The following is a 13,092-nucleotide window of genomic DNA, read 5'->3' as shown; positions in this document are numbered from 1 at the left end:
ACTTATTAAATGCTGGTTTTCTTCTTTCCTACCTCCCTCTCTTCTTTCCTTCCCTCCCTCCCTCCCTTCCATCCTTCCTTCCTTCCCTCCTTTCTTCCCTCCCTCCTTCTCTCTCTCCCTTCCTTCCTCCCTTCCTTTCCTTCCTCTCTCTGTGACCTTGGGAAAATCACTTAATTTCTCCTAGGGATTTGATCAGGCAATTTCCTCAGTAAGTACTACAGCCCCCACCCCCTTAGCAGCCCTAACTACTCAAGGCCCACCAAAGAAAGTTCTTACCATCAAAGTCCTAGACACTGTCAGATGGTTCAAGATCCGGAACACATATCTAATAGGGCCACTTAGGTAGCCCATTGGCTGGAGTGCTGGGCCTTGAGTCAGGCAGACCTGAATTCCAATTTGGCCTCAGACACGTTCCAGCTGTGTGACCCTGGGAAAGTCACTTCACTGTTCAGTTTCCTCATTTGTAAAAGTAGGCATAATAATGGTATTTACTTCCCAGGGTTGTTGTGAGGGTAAACTGAGATAATATTTGTAATTATCTGGAATCTACAATGACTTCAAATTTGCTCTGTAAGTTTTTACGTATATCTACAAAGGTCTGCCTCAGGATGAGATTGCCCTCAGAATGTAAGCCCTTTGAGGACAGGGACTGTTTCCCTTATGTCTTTGTATGCCCTGTGCCTGGCATTATACCTGGCATACAGTAGGTACTTAATAAATGCTTATTGATTGATAGCTTTGGTGTCCCGTAGCAGTCCTGGATCATGGCTAGTCAGAGGTGATTGATGCAACTGTCTCTTTTTTTTAGAATTTAAAATTTCCGAATCTCAGAGCACAGGGCATACAAAGATAAACGTGAAACAGCTCCTGTCCTTAAGAGGCTTACATTTTAATGAGTGAGACCTTATGGACATGTGTAAAAACACACAGAGCAGATTTAAGGTAATCTTGGCAAGGGAGAACACTAGAAGCTGCGACAGGGAGGGCGACTATGGACCAGGAAAGGCCTATAGAAGGGCAGTGTGACCTCAGCCTGGAGGGAAAGCAGGGATTCTGGGAAGCAGAGGTGAGGACGAGTACATTCCAAGTAGTGCTGCCTTAGAGATGGGAGAGGTGTTCTGGGGGAGGAACAGGAGCTGAGAGAGGGCCAAGTTGGCCCTCCCGTGGACAGGAGTAATGCGTGGAAGGATAGGATGGAGGTGGGTTGTGTTATAGACTAAACAAACAGTTTATGGTTGACCCTACAGATAACAGAGAGTCACTGAAGTTTACAGAGGAGGTCATACCTTCCATTTAGGAAAATCCCTTTGGCAGGTGTATAGAGGATGGATCGGAGTGGGGAGAGGTGAAATCCGAAGACCAATTAGGGAACTTTTGCAGTGGTCCAGGGGAGAAAGAAGGACCTGGGTGATGGCTGTGTGAGTAAAGAAAAGGAGGCGCATGGGAGATATGTTGTGAAGGCAGAAACAACCAGATCTGGCAACTGATTAGCTATGTTGAGTCAAGTCAACACACCTTTATTAAGTGCCTAGGCACTGTGCTAAGTTCTGGAGTTACAAAGAAAGGCAAAACCCAGTCTAATGGGGGAGACAACATGGAAACAAGTGTGCACAAACAAGCTATAGACAGGATCAATTGTGGGGAGTTAATCAACAAGGAAAGGCACTAGCTCACTTATTTATAAATTTGGTCTAATTGATAGGTGAAGGGAGAGCAGGACAAACTTCTTGCAGAAGAGAGGTTGTTAGGGCTTGAAGGGAGCCAGGGAGACCGGGATGGGGAGATGACGGATACGTGGGGTGAGTGAGATACAAAAACGCCACTGAGATGGTGAATGTGGGTGACTGGGTGATGCCGTAAACGGAAATTGTTGTGGTTGTTTGTCCGTTGTTCTCAAAGAGACCCTGACATCAGGAAAGTGATGTCTTAACTTGCAAGTGAATTGGATTTAAGTGAGGCAGGGCTGTGCAAAGTCACCAACCTCACTCTCTCTTTCCGAGCCATCTGGGTCTGGTGGCCAGATATAGATTAGGATGACTGGAGATGGCCCCGGATAAACAGAAATAGGAGGGAGGTTTGGAAGTGGGCTTTTGGGGGGAACAGATAAGTTCTGTTTTAGATATATGGGCTTTGAGATGCTTATAAGACAGCTCATCTGAATTGTCCATTAGGCAATTAATGATGTAGACCTAGAGCTCAGGAGGTAGAGTAGGCATGGGATTAGGGGTCAGAGGGTCTGAGTTCAAATCTTGTTCTCATCATTCAGTATTACTCTGTGACCTTGGGCAAGGCACTTAACTTCTGGGTCTCCATTTCCTCATCTATAAAATATGGGAGTTGGACTCATTAGCCTCCAAGGGCCCTTCCAGCTCTGAATCTCTGGTTCTCTGATACTTTGATCCTAAGATTTAGAAAAGGCCATCAGACTTGGCAATTAAGAATCGTTGGTAACTTTGGAGGTGGTTTTCATTGAGTGGTGAAATCAGAAGCCAGATTGTAAAAGGTATAAAAGGGAGTTCTAGGAAGCGGGGAAGCAGAGGCAGTGAGGGTAGAACACATTTTCAAGGAGTGTGGCCAAGAAATGGCAGAGGACCACAGGATCAAAGCTTGTGGAGATGGACAGATCAAGGGAAAGTTTTTCGGTTTGGTTTGGTTTTAGGATGTGAGAGACTTGAGTATGCTTGTGGGCATCAGAGAGGGAACCAGCTGATAGGGAGATTGAAGATTAAAGGGCATGAGACACTCAGGGAATAATCTGCTGGAGGAGATGGGAGGAGTCATATCAAGGAGAAATGTTAATGGGTGGGCATTGGTGAGGAGGAGAGTGACCTCTTCCTCAGAGACTGGACTGAAGAAGGAGATAGTGGGGGAGGACGTCAAGGTCGTGAGAGGGAAGGAGAAGAAAGAGGTCACAATGAAAAGTCCTTGTAATTCTCAGCAAAATTTGAGGCAAAGCCACCAATTGAGAAGGTTAGGGTAGAGAGTGCCATGGGAGGCCTGAGGAGATAAGGGTAGGTTTAAAATAGATGCTGTGATGAATGGGATAGAGAATCATAGAGAGGAGTAAAAGGATCACCTTACAGCAGTGAGGACCCACGTGAGATCAGAGAACATGACTCTTTAGTAGAGTCAGCACATTTATTGAGTGCCTACCACAAGCAAAGCTCTGCAGTATATACAGAGAAGCATAAGACCTGACCTTTATGATCCCTGACCTCAAGCAGCTTACAGTCTAGTTGGGGGAATAAGACATACATTAAATACATAGAGAGTTAAACAATGTAAGAGGTTGCCATCTTGCTATCCAGTATTAGAGTTGTTAAGGACTATAAAATGTCAGAACAGAGAACATAGAATGCCAGAGATAGGAGGGCCCTAGGAAGAGAGAATGTCAGAGAGTGAAGGGACCTGGGCAGGATCTCAGAGGGCTATTCACTTGCTTCATTTTTACAGATAAAGAAAACAAGACCTGGGGCAGTTAAGCAGCTTGCCACAGATTACATAGGTAGTGAGCACAGCAGAGGTAGGATTTGAACCCAGGTCCTTGAACTATAAAGCCAGTGCTTTTTCCCCCACTATATCACCCTGACTCAAGTCAAACAAGATGGATGGAAGAGGAGGACCTGAGTAGAGGTGCTATTCTGGTTAGGGAGAAGGTGCATACCTCCCTGCCCCATCCACATCCCAAATCTCAGATGAGTAAAATGAGGCAGAGGTGAAGGGAGTGGCCCAGGCTTAGATAACTAGTAAGTGCCTGAGGTCATATTTTAACTCTGGTCTTCCTGACTTTGAGTCCAGGCCTCCATTTCAACACCTAGCTGCTAATGAACTTTACTCATATATTTCTTTAATGACATAGGATTGGGGTGTGCTGGAGGCAGTGACTCATAAGAGCCAGTTGTTAAATTTTTAGTGGGAGCATTTACACCTCAGAAATCTACAAATCAGAGTTTGACTTATTATTTTATTGATTGTCTAGATTTAAGAAAGTGACAGAAAAATATTAATAATTCAGAGTTAACTTAAAAACATGTCCTGTGTACATTTTTAAAAAGATCTGGTTGTTAAACATTTACCAGTTCACTCCTACATGGGATCACAGATTTGGAGCCCAAAGGGACCACATTGTTGTCATTCAGTCGTGTTTGAGTCCTCATGACCCCATATGGAATTTTCTTGGCAAAGATACTAGAGCAGTTTACATTTCCTTCTTCAGCTCATTTTACAGATGAAGAAACTGAGGCAAACAGGGTTAAGTGACTTGCCCAGGGCCACACAACTGGTACGTGTCTGAGGCTGGATTTGAACTTGTGAAGATGAGTCCTCCTGATTCCAAGCTCAGCACTATGGGGTCACCCAGCTGATCCTATAATACTGTTCTAAAAATGTAGGGCAGCCAGGTAGCATAGTGGATAGAGTGCTAGGCCTCAGCCTTGCCCTTGAGTCTCTGATCTGGGACACGGTCAACAACTCCCCGGCTTTGCTTAACCCAGACTGATTTCTCCTTGGGGCTAGGAGAGGTGGTGCTCTTCAATGGAAAGGGCCTGAGAGCTGAGGCTGGGGGTTCAAATCCTACCTCCGAAACCCACTAGCTGCATGACCTGGAAAAAAGTCATTTCCTCCCTTAAGCCTCAGTTTCCCTCTCTGGGTCATGAGGGCAGGAGTCCTTGTCCTTGTCCTATGACAGGGTTGTCATGACTGTGAAAGTCCTTTGTGATTCTCCAGGAGGGGCAGCCACAGGAGCTTAAAGTGCCAAGTGGCACATGGGTCCTAAGAGCCAGGGGACGCCTCCTCTCCCCCCGGGCTCTTGCTCTCCTGAGGAGGGCAGGTGCCGGTCACGTCCCTTCCCTGTCCATGGGAAGTCAATCAGGGCTGTCAGGAGGAGAGAAAGTCATTTCTTGTGTCCTATTTGATGGCTCGTTGGCAGGTTCATTGAAGCTCCTCAAACCCACTCTCCTCTGCTGTCGTTTTCTGGGGCACCTTGGGCAGAGTCGCTAATGATGTAGATTGATCTGCCATCTTGGCTGGAGTTGTCACAGGTGTCCTTGGACAGCAGCCTGGCCAGTTGTCCTGTTGATTGTGATCCTGGGCGTTAGTTAGCATAGGGTTTATCATTGAAGAGGATTCCTGGGGGTATCCTGACACGCCGCTGCAAGTGGGGGCCAGCACCTGGGGGGAGGTGAGGAAGAAGAATCAGAAATACAGCTTCCACATCAAGACGGCTTTGGGATTTGCAAAGATTCCTCAAAGTGGTCCCTGGAGGTAGGTCATGCCAGGGGACTTATTTCCATTTCATAGATTCAGTGTAGTTTAGAGGCTCATGAATGGAGAGCTGGAAGGGACCTCAGAGGCTTCTAGCAAAACCCACTTATTTTTATATATGAAGAAACTGAGACCCAGCGAATGAAGTAACTTGCTCGAGTTCAGGTAGTAAGAGTTAAAAGTGGGATTCGAACCCAGGTCCTCTGAATCAAAAGCCATTGCTCTTTCTACTCTTCCATATGGTGCCTCAATTCAAGCCAATCCAACAAATTTTTAAGGGTCTACATTGTGCAAATCCTGGGTTATGTGGTGAAAATGCAAACACAAAAATTCAAAGAGTTCTTGCCTGAAAGGAGTTTACATTCTAGGGGGAGGGAAGAAGGCCAATCACAACACAACCATTCCTTCACTTAACACTCTACAAACATTTATTATTTGCTAAGTGCCTACTATGTGGTATACATTGTGCTGTGTGCCAAGTGCTGAGGGTGCCAAGACAAACAGGAAACAGTCCCTGTGCTCAAGGACCTTATATTCTGAAGGATAGAGATGAGATACAATGCATCCATTCATTCACTTATTCATCCTTCCATCGGATGCCTTCATTCATTCATTCCATCATTTGTTCATCCATTCTTTTATTTATTCTTTCTGTAATCCACCCAACCATCCATTCCCCAATTCATCCATCCCCCATCCATTTATTCATTTCCTCATCCATTCATCTATCCATCCATTTGTTCATTCCATCATCTATCCATCCATCCACTCATTTAGCCATCCTTTCATCCATCCATCCATTCATTTATTCATTCCCTCATCCATCCATCAATCCAACCATCAATTTATTCATTCTCTCATTTATTCATCCATCCATCCATTCATTCATTTATTCCTTTATTTGTTCATCCATTCATTTATTTATTCTTTCCCTCATCCACCCATCCATCCATCCATTCCCCCATTCATCCATCCACCATCCATTTATTCATTGTCTCATCCATTCATCTATCCATTTATTCATTGTCTCATCCCTCTATCCATCCACTCATTTATCCATGCATTCATCCATCCACCATCCATTTACATTCCCTCATCCATCCATCCATCCATCCATCCATCCATCCATCCAACCATCAATTTATTCATTCTCATTTATTCATCCATCCATTCATTTATTCATTCCCTCATTCATTCATCCATTCATTCCCTCATTCATTTATCCATCCATCCATTTATTCATTCTCTCATTTGTTCATCTATCCATCAATTCATCCATTCCCTTATTTTCCCATCCATCCATGCATTTATTCATTCCATCATTCATTCATCCATCCATTCATTTATTTATTCCTTCATTCATTCATTCCTACTATATTCAACAAACATTTATAATTTATCAATTGCCTACTCTATGTTAGGTACTGGGATAGATGCCAGAAACACAAAGACCAAAAAAGAAATAATCTGTGTCTCCAAAGAGCTTATGTTCTAATGGTAGAGACAACATGTACCTGGAAATTGGAATGTGGAATATAAACAGTCATTTCCAGATAAAGGCTAGAAAAAAGAAAGAGAAAAGGGATGGAATTCCTCTAGGATAGGTAAATATTGAGCACATAATATATAAAACGATTTTAAGGAGGAGGAATGGAGCCTGAAAACCAGGGTGTGCATGGAACTGTTCTTTGAAAGAAATTAAGGATTCTTTGAGGGCATGGCTTGGGCAAGAGCAAGGAGGCAAGAGATGGCGAGCAGGCTAGAATCTATGAAAGCAAATAATATGAACGAAGATGGGAAAGGCAGATGAAGAAACTAAGAAACTAAGTCTCTGAGAAAGGAAGAAATTTGGACAAAGTGTAATATCAATTAAATTGGGACTTTTTTTTTACTGTTTTAGAATGATAAATTAAGTGTCTTTGATTGAGCCTTACTAGGTACAAAGCCCCAGGCCCAAACCCCTATCTACTGGGTGCTAAGCCTATGTGGGCATGAAGCCCTCAGGGTCCTAAGGGGAGTTGCTAAGACCAGAGCCCATAGTAGGAGCCTAAGTTCTGGTAGCTCCTTTGATGATAGCTTAAGAGTGTATAAAAACAGATAACAGAGCTATTTGCTTGAGGCTCTCACTCCTGGAAGCATGGGACTCTGGGCAGCCCCTCTAAGAGCCTCCGGGTTCACCTAGATGTTGATGGTTTCTTGGTAACTATGAATTGTATTTGGTCTGTGTATAATGTATGTTTGTAATTTGTTTATATTTGCTCTGAAGTTCAGGGTGCTGGCTTTTTCCCCTGAACTAAGTGAATGATATTTGCATGTTGGATTGAAATAAGATTGTTAACCCCCTAACATTACTTTCCTTAGTAAAGCAGATCAAAAGAGCCTGCGCTGGCAGCATTCTTTGTTGTTGGATTTGTGTTGGTCTTTCACCCCCACGGCAGCTGCTAGCCGGATTGTTGAAACACAAGGTCACCTTGCTAGTTATAGTGGCTGATCCCAGAGGAGGAGCCAGGTGCTTTTCCCACCTAATCCCTGAGGAAGGGAGGAAGCCTCCAGGGCCAGAATGAGGACACCCCGAAGGCCTCAGGATGCTACAGATGCGCCCAGATGTGCCTACTCTGGGTCCGAGGCTGCTAGGGAAGGGCCGAAGCAGGGTTTGTGGCATGGAAGGCTTGAGGGATCAAGATCTCGAGGAATGGAAAGGTTGCCACCTAGCATCAGGTTCTATTTATTGTCTGGGCCCAGAGACTGTCACCTACCCACACAAGAACCTACATAGCTGGCTGGCCCAGCCCTTTCACCACATTTACCAAGGAGGCCTCTGTCACCTGGGTGGGAGGTAGAAGGGAGAGAAATTGGTTTTGGACCTGGGTTCAGATCCTAGCTCTTTCACTACCTGTATGACCTTGATTCATTTCTCTAGACCACAGTTAATTCATCTGTAAAATGAAGGATGTAGACTAAATGACCTCTGAGATTCCTTCCAGATCTAAGTTCCATGATGCTAGGTTTCTTTCTCTCTGATTCTTCCCATCCTTTTGTGCTCCCTGAAACCTAGCACGTTATTGAAGATACCATATCTCTTGGCCCCCTCTCCAGGGTCCCCTTATCTCAGAACCTTTGACACCCAGGGCTAGGAGGAGGAATCAAAGTGCTCCTTTCCCCCTGGTACCACTCTCAGCCCTCCCTCTTTCACTATCATTCAGCAACAGCTCCCCTCCCTCAGAGTTTCTTCTGTCTTATGTGTTTCTTTATTGCTATCATCTGTGGACTTCCAGGACATCCTCTCTCTTCCCCAGTGAGTTCAGTATTTGGCTCAGTCTTCTTTTCCACCCCAGCCCTGCCTCCTTCAAATACCCCAGCCTCCTCAATTCCATAATTCCCATGGTGTCTGTTCCTACCTACCTTTACTGTGGACAGGTGGTCTAACCTTGTTTCTCTCCCTACCAATCACACACAGGAATGGTCTAACCTTAGACATAAGCCACCAGGGGACTGGTCATACTTAGAAATGCACAGGAGTGCACCTCCTCTGGTAGAAGGGGGTCATACCTTAGACCAGGGGTTCTTAATCTTTCTTGTGTCATGTCACCCCTTTGACAGTCTGGTGAAGCCTTATAGATTCTTTCTCAGAATAATGCTTTTAAAGGCATAAAATGTGTAGGATTATAAAGGAAACCAAATATTAGTGAAAACAAAGACACAGTTTTCCCCATCCAAGTTCATGGATCCAGGTTAAGAACCCCTAACTTAGACACACCACTCTCCCAACTATTCAAAGAGTGATCTAACCTTATATCTCCCCCCCAAACATGTATAGGAATGGTCTAACCTTAAACACACCTCTTCCAGTAGAAGGGGTTCTATCTTAGACCAAGGGTTCTTAATCTTTCTTGTGTCACGAACTCCTTTGGCAATCTGGTGAAGCCTTATAGACTCTTTCTCAGAATAATGTTTTTAAAGGCATAAAAAATATAGGATTATGAAGGAAACCAAACGTTAGTGAAAATAATGATAAAATTTTCCCCATCCAAGTTCATGGACCCAGGTTAAGAACCCCTGACTTAGACACACTATTCTCCCAACTGTTCAAAGAGTGGTCTAACCTTATATCTCCCGCTAATCATGTCTAGCAATGGTCTAACCTTAGATGTATAATCCCACACACATACATGGGAGTGGTCACACCTTAGATTCACACGCCTGTCTGGATCTGTCCCAGGTGCTAGAATTTCAAGTTACTTTTCTGATCTCTCCACTCTTCTAGGGGGTCTGCTCAGCTGGCCCACAGCTGATCCAAGGCTAGGCCCAGATTTCTCCCTCGTTCAATGCCTACTCTCTACAGGTTCTGCTGATAGTGACCCAACCAGGTGCCCTGTGATGGGCAGCCCCCTCCCTCCATCATCCTGCTACTCTGCCATCCCCATTCTCCCCCCTGAGAGGCAGGAGAGGGCCAACCCCCACCCACCCCATTCCACCCCACCATCCCTGGCCTTGTCTCTGGAGGGAGCAGGCTTCGGGGTTGAGGCCCACCATTGGGTTTCTCCCCAGTGCACTGAAGGTTTTGAAAGTTAAAATATTACCGTCGGCTTTGTTGTTGCCTAACCGCGACAGACAAATTGAGAACTAGTTGTCAAAATGTCACCGTACAACAAATCAACATTCGAAGCGAGTTGCCTCGCGAGGTGGTATGTAATTAAAGAAAAAATCCCTTTTAGAAATTTCAGTGAGCGTTGGCTCCACTTTCTATTTGTCTGTGTGATTAATAAAGGCAGCTAATTTTCAGACTTTAAAAACAGCTAGAAAATAGCTCCTAATTACATATTAGGCTCCTAACGGCCCCCGCTGAGCTCGGCTGGTATTGGTGGGCCGGAGAATTTGGCAAGGCCTTAATTGCATTCTGAGCTTCATCTAATTTTAGTTAAATGTAATGTAATCAGCAGCAGATGTCTGAAATAAAATATGAATTATGAATATGATGAAATTTCATTCTTGAATAAAAAAGTAATTTGCTATTTAGTTCATTAGAGTCTTGGAGGTTTATTAGGAGCAGGTATATAGCCCGGCGAGGTTATATATTAAGATGATATTTCAGAGAAGAAGAGAAACCCCATTGGGGGGTTGCAGAGTTGTGGGGGAGAGGAGAAAGGTGGATATTTTCTCAGCAAATCATCCAACTAGCCTTCATTAACTCTGTAGAGGAGAAAGAGCTCGCTGGAGGTTATGAGAATGTCACCTGAGACCTAAGTTGGGATCCTACCTGGGCAGGCATCCCTACTGGTGGCGATGGGGCATGGTTGCCTCAAAGCTCTCTCTTCCAAGAAGCCTTCCTGGATTCCCTCACCCACCTGGAAGCAATCAGACAATTTCAACTCATGTCATTTTTTTTGTAGGTACCCAAAACAGTCTAATTGGGACGTACTTAGGTGCACATATGTCTTGTCTTTCTTAGGAGAAGTTCAAATCGCAGAAGCCTCAGGTCATGCCTTATCTCACCCCGTGCCCAGCACACATGGCAATAATCCAGTGGCACCTCTGCCTGCCATCCTGGGGAATCTTTATCTTTGTGGTAGTGGACAGAGCGCTAGATCTGGAGTCAGGAAGGCCTGTGTTGGAATCCAGCCTCAGACACTTACTAGCTGCATCACCCTGGACAAACCAGTTAGCTTCTCCTGGCCTCAGTTTGCCCAACTATAAATCTGAAATAATGATAGTACCTACCCCCCAGGGCTGTTGTGAGGATTAAACGAGGCATTATTTGTAAAGAGCTTTGTGAGCCTTAAAGCGCTACATCAACTCTGGCTGTTATTACGATTGTCCTTGCTAAAGTTTGATGCAGGAAGTCCCCTCATATGCTTCCTTGGGTTCTCTTGGCATGACAAGGACACCAGGGAAGCATGTGAACTATCACTCCATTTCTTTACATGACTGGCCCATCTTTTTTTTTTCTTTTTCCAGATATTTATTTCTCTAGGTCCATGATCCCAATGATCAGATGGTGCACTTTGTACCTTGGAATGGAACCTGTGTTTTCACTGCTACAGGGAACTCTCAGATGAGGAAAATCCCTCCACCAAGGCAGGTTGACACCTCTTCTGCAGCTACTCAGAATAGTGGCCCAGAGCACTGAGTATAAGTGACCTGCCCATACACTAATAGAGCCAGCGTATGTCAGAGGCAAGGCTGGAACCCTGGTTTTCCTGGCTCCAGGGTTAGCTCTCTAGCCACCACACAGGGCTAATGCAAATGCTTGCTTATTGATGTATTGCATTAATGAATGAGGATAGAAAAGATGCTGGGCATTGAGGGGGGGAGGGAGGGAGGGAGAGAGAGAGAGAAGGAGGAATGGAGCAATGGAGGTAGGGAGGGAGAGGGGGAGAAAGAGAGAGAAAGAAAGGGAGAGAGAGGAGAGAGGGAAGGTGGAAGAGAGAGGAGAGAGGGAAGGAGGGAGGGAGGGAGAGAGGAGAAGGGATGGAGGGAGGGAGAGATAGAGAAAAAGAAAGAGGGATGGAGGGAGGGAGAGGGGGAGAAAGGAGAGAGAAAGAAAGGGAGAGAGAGGAGAGAAGGAAGGAGGAAGGGAGGGAGAGAGGAGAAGGGATGGAGGGAGGGAGAGAGAGAAAAAGAAAGAGGGATGGAGGGAGGGAGAGGGGGAGAAAGGAGAGAGAAAGAAAGGGAGAGAGGAGAGAGGTAAGGAGGGAGGGAGAGAGGAGAAGGGATGGAAGGAGGGAGAGATAGAGAAAGAGAAAGAGGGATGGAGGGAGGGAGAGGAGGAGAAAGGAGAGAGAAAGAGAGAAAGGGAGAGAGAGGAGAGAGGAGAGAGAAGGAGGGAGGGAGGGAGAGAGAGAGAGACAGGAAGATAGAGAGAGACAGAGAGAGAGAGAAAGGGAGAGAGCCAGAGCCAGAGCCAGACAGCCCTTTGTCTCTTTCCAGGAGATGGCTTTTCAGACACTTTTTAGGGACAAGGGTCCTCACCTGTCAGCTCAGGGATCTGTGAATCCCTTTACAATTACATACATAAGCAATCGTTCTCTCTGTAGACCAGGTAAATAACAACCAGCATATCTCGAACACATGTTTCTATTTCTCAGATGTGTGTTGATGCTATCACAATCAGTACGGTTGAAAGAAGGCTGGCTCCAGAGTCAGAGAGCTTGGGTTCAAATCCTGTCTCTGATACTCACAACTTGCTTGGTTATGAGCAAATGGCACAGCTTCCCTGGGCCTCTTCTCATGCCACAGCTATGGATTTGTGTTAGAATGGGCTAGGTCAGCTCTCTCTGAGGCTGTACCTATGCCCCCTTCCCCCCCTGCTCCCTTCTCTCCGCACCCCTTTCCCCTCTTCCATGACTCAGTAGCTGACCATACCTGCCCTGTTCTAACCATTGGCTCACACCCTTCCTAGGTCCATGTTTCCTTTGACCCCTGACTCCTAGCCCGTTGCCCTTCAGAGGTCATCATCAGTTTGCATAACCCGAATAACACCACTCAAAATATACTCAGGCTGAATCCATTAGGAGTGGTGTAAAGGATCATGAGGTTCTAGAGATGGAAGGGACCTTCAAATCCATCAAGTGACGCATCTAGACCTGGTGGGGGCTTAGAGGTCATCCAGTTGAACCCCTTCCCTTTACAGAAAGGGAAGCTGAGTCTGGGAGAAGTGACTTCCTCAAGGATACTGAGCAAAGTCAAACCCGGAAGGGGCAGCGGCCGCTCCCCTGGCACCCCCTTCCAGCAAGAAGATTCTGCGCAGGGGACTGGAAAATCTCTAATGTGAGAGCAGCCGCAGGAAGCCTCTCTCTCCCACTCTCTGCCCACCTCCAGCTGTGCCCCGGC

Source organism: Trichosurus vulpecula, chromosome 1 (assembly GCF_011100635.1).
Source record: "Trichosurus vulpecula isolate mTriVul1 chromosome 1, mTriVul1.pri, whole genome shotgun sequence".
NCBI classification, from domain to species: domain Eukaryota; kingdom Metazoa; phylum Chordata; class Mammalia; order Diprotodontia; family Phalangeridae; genus Trichosurus; species Trichosurus vulpecula.
Note: the sequence above shows the minus strand (reverse complement) of the source record.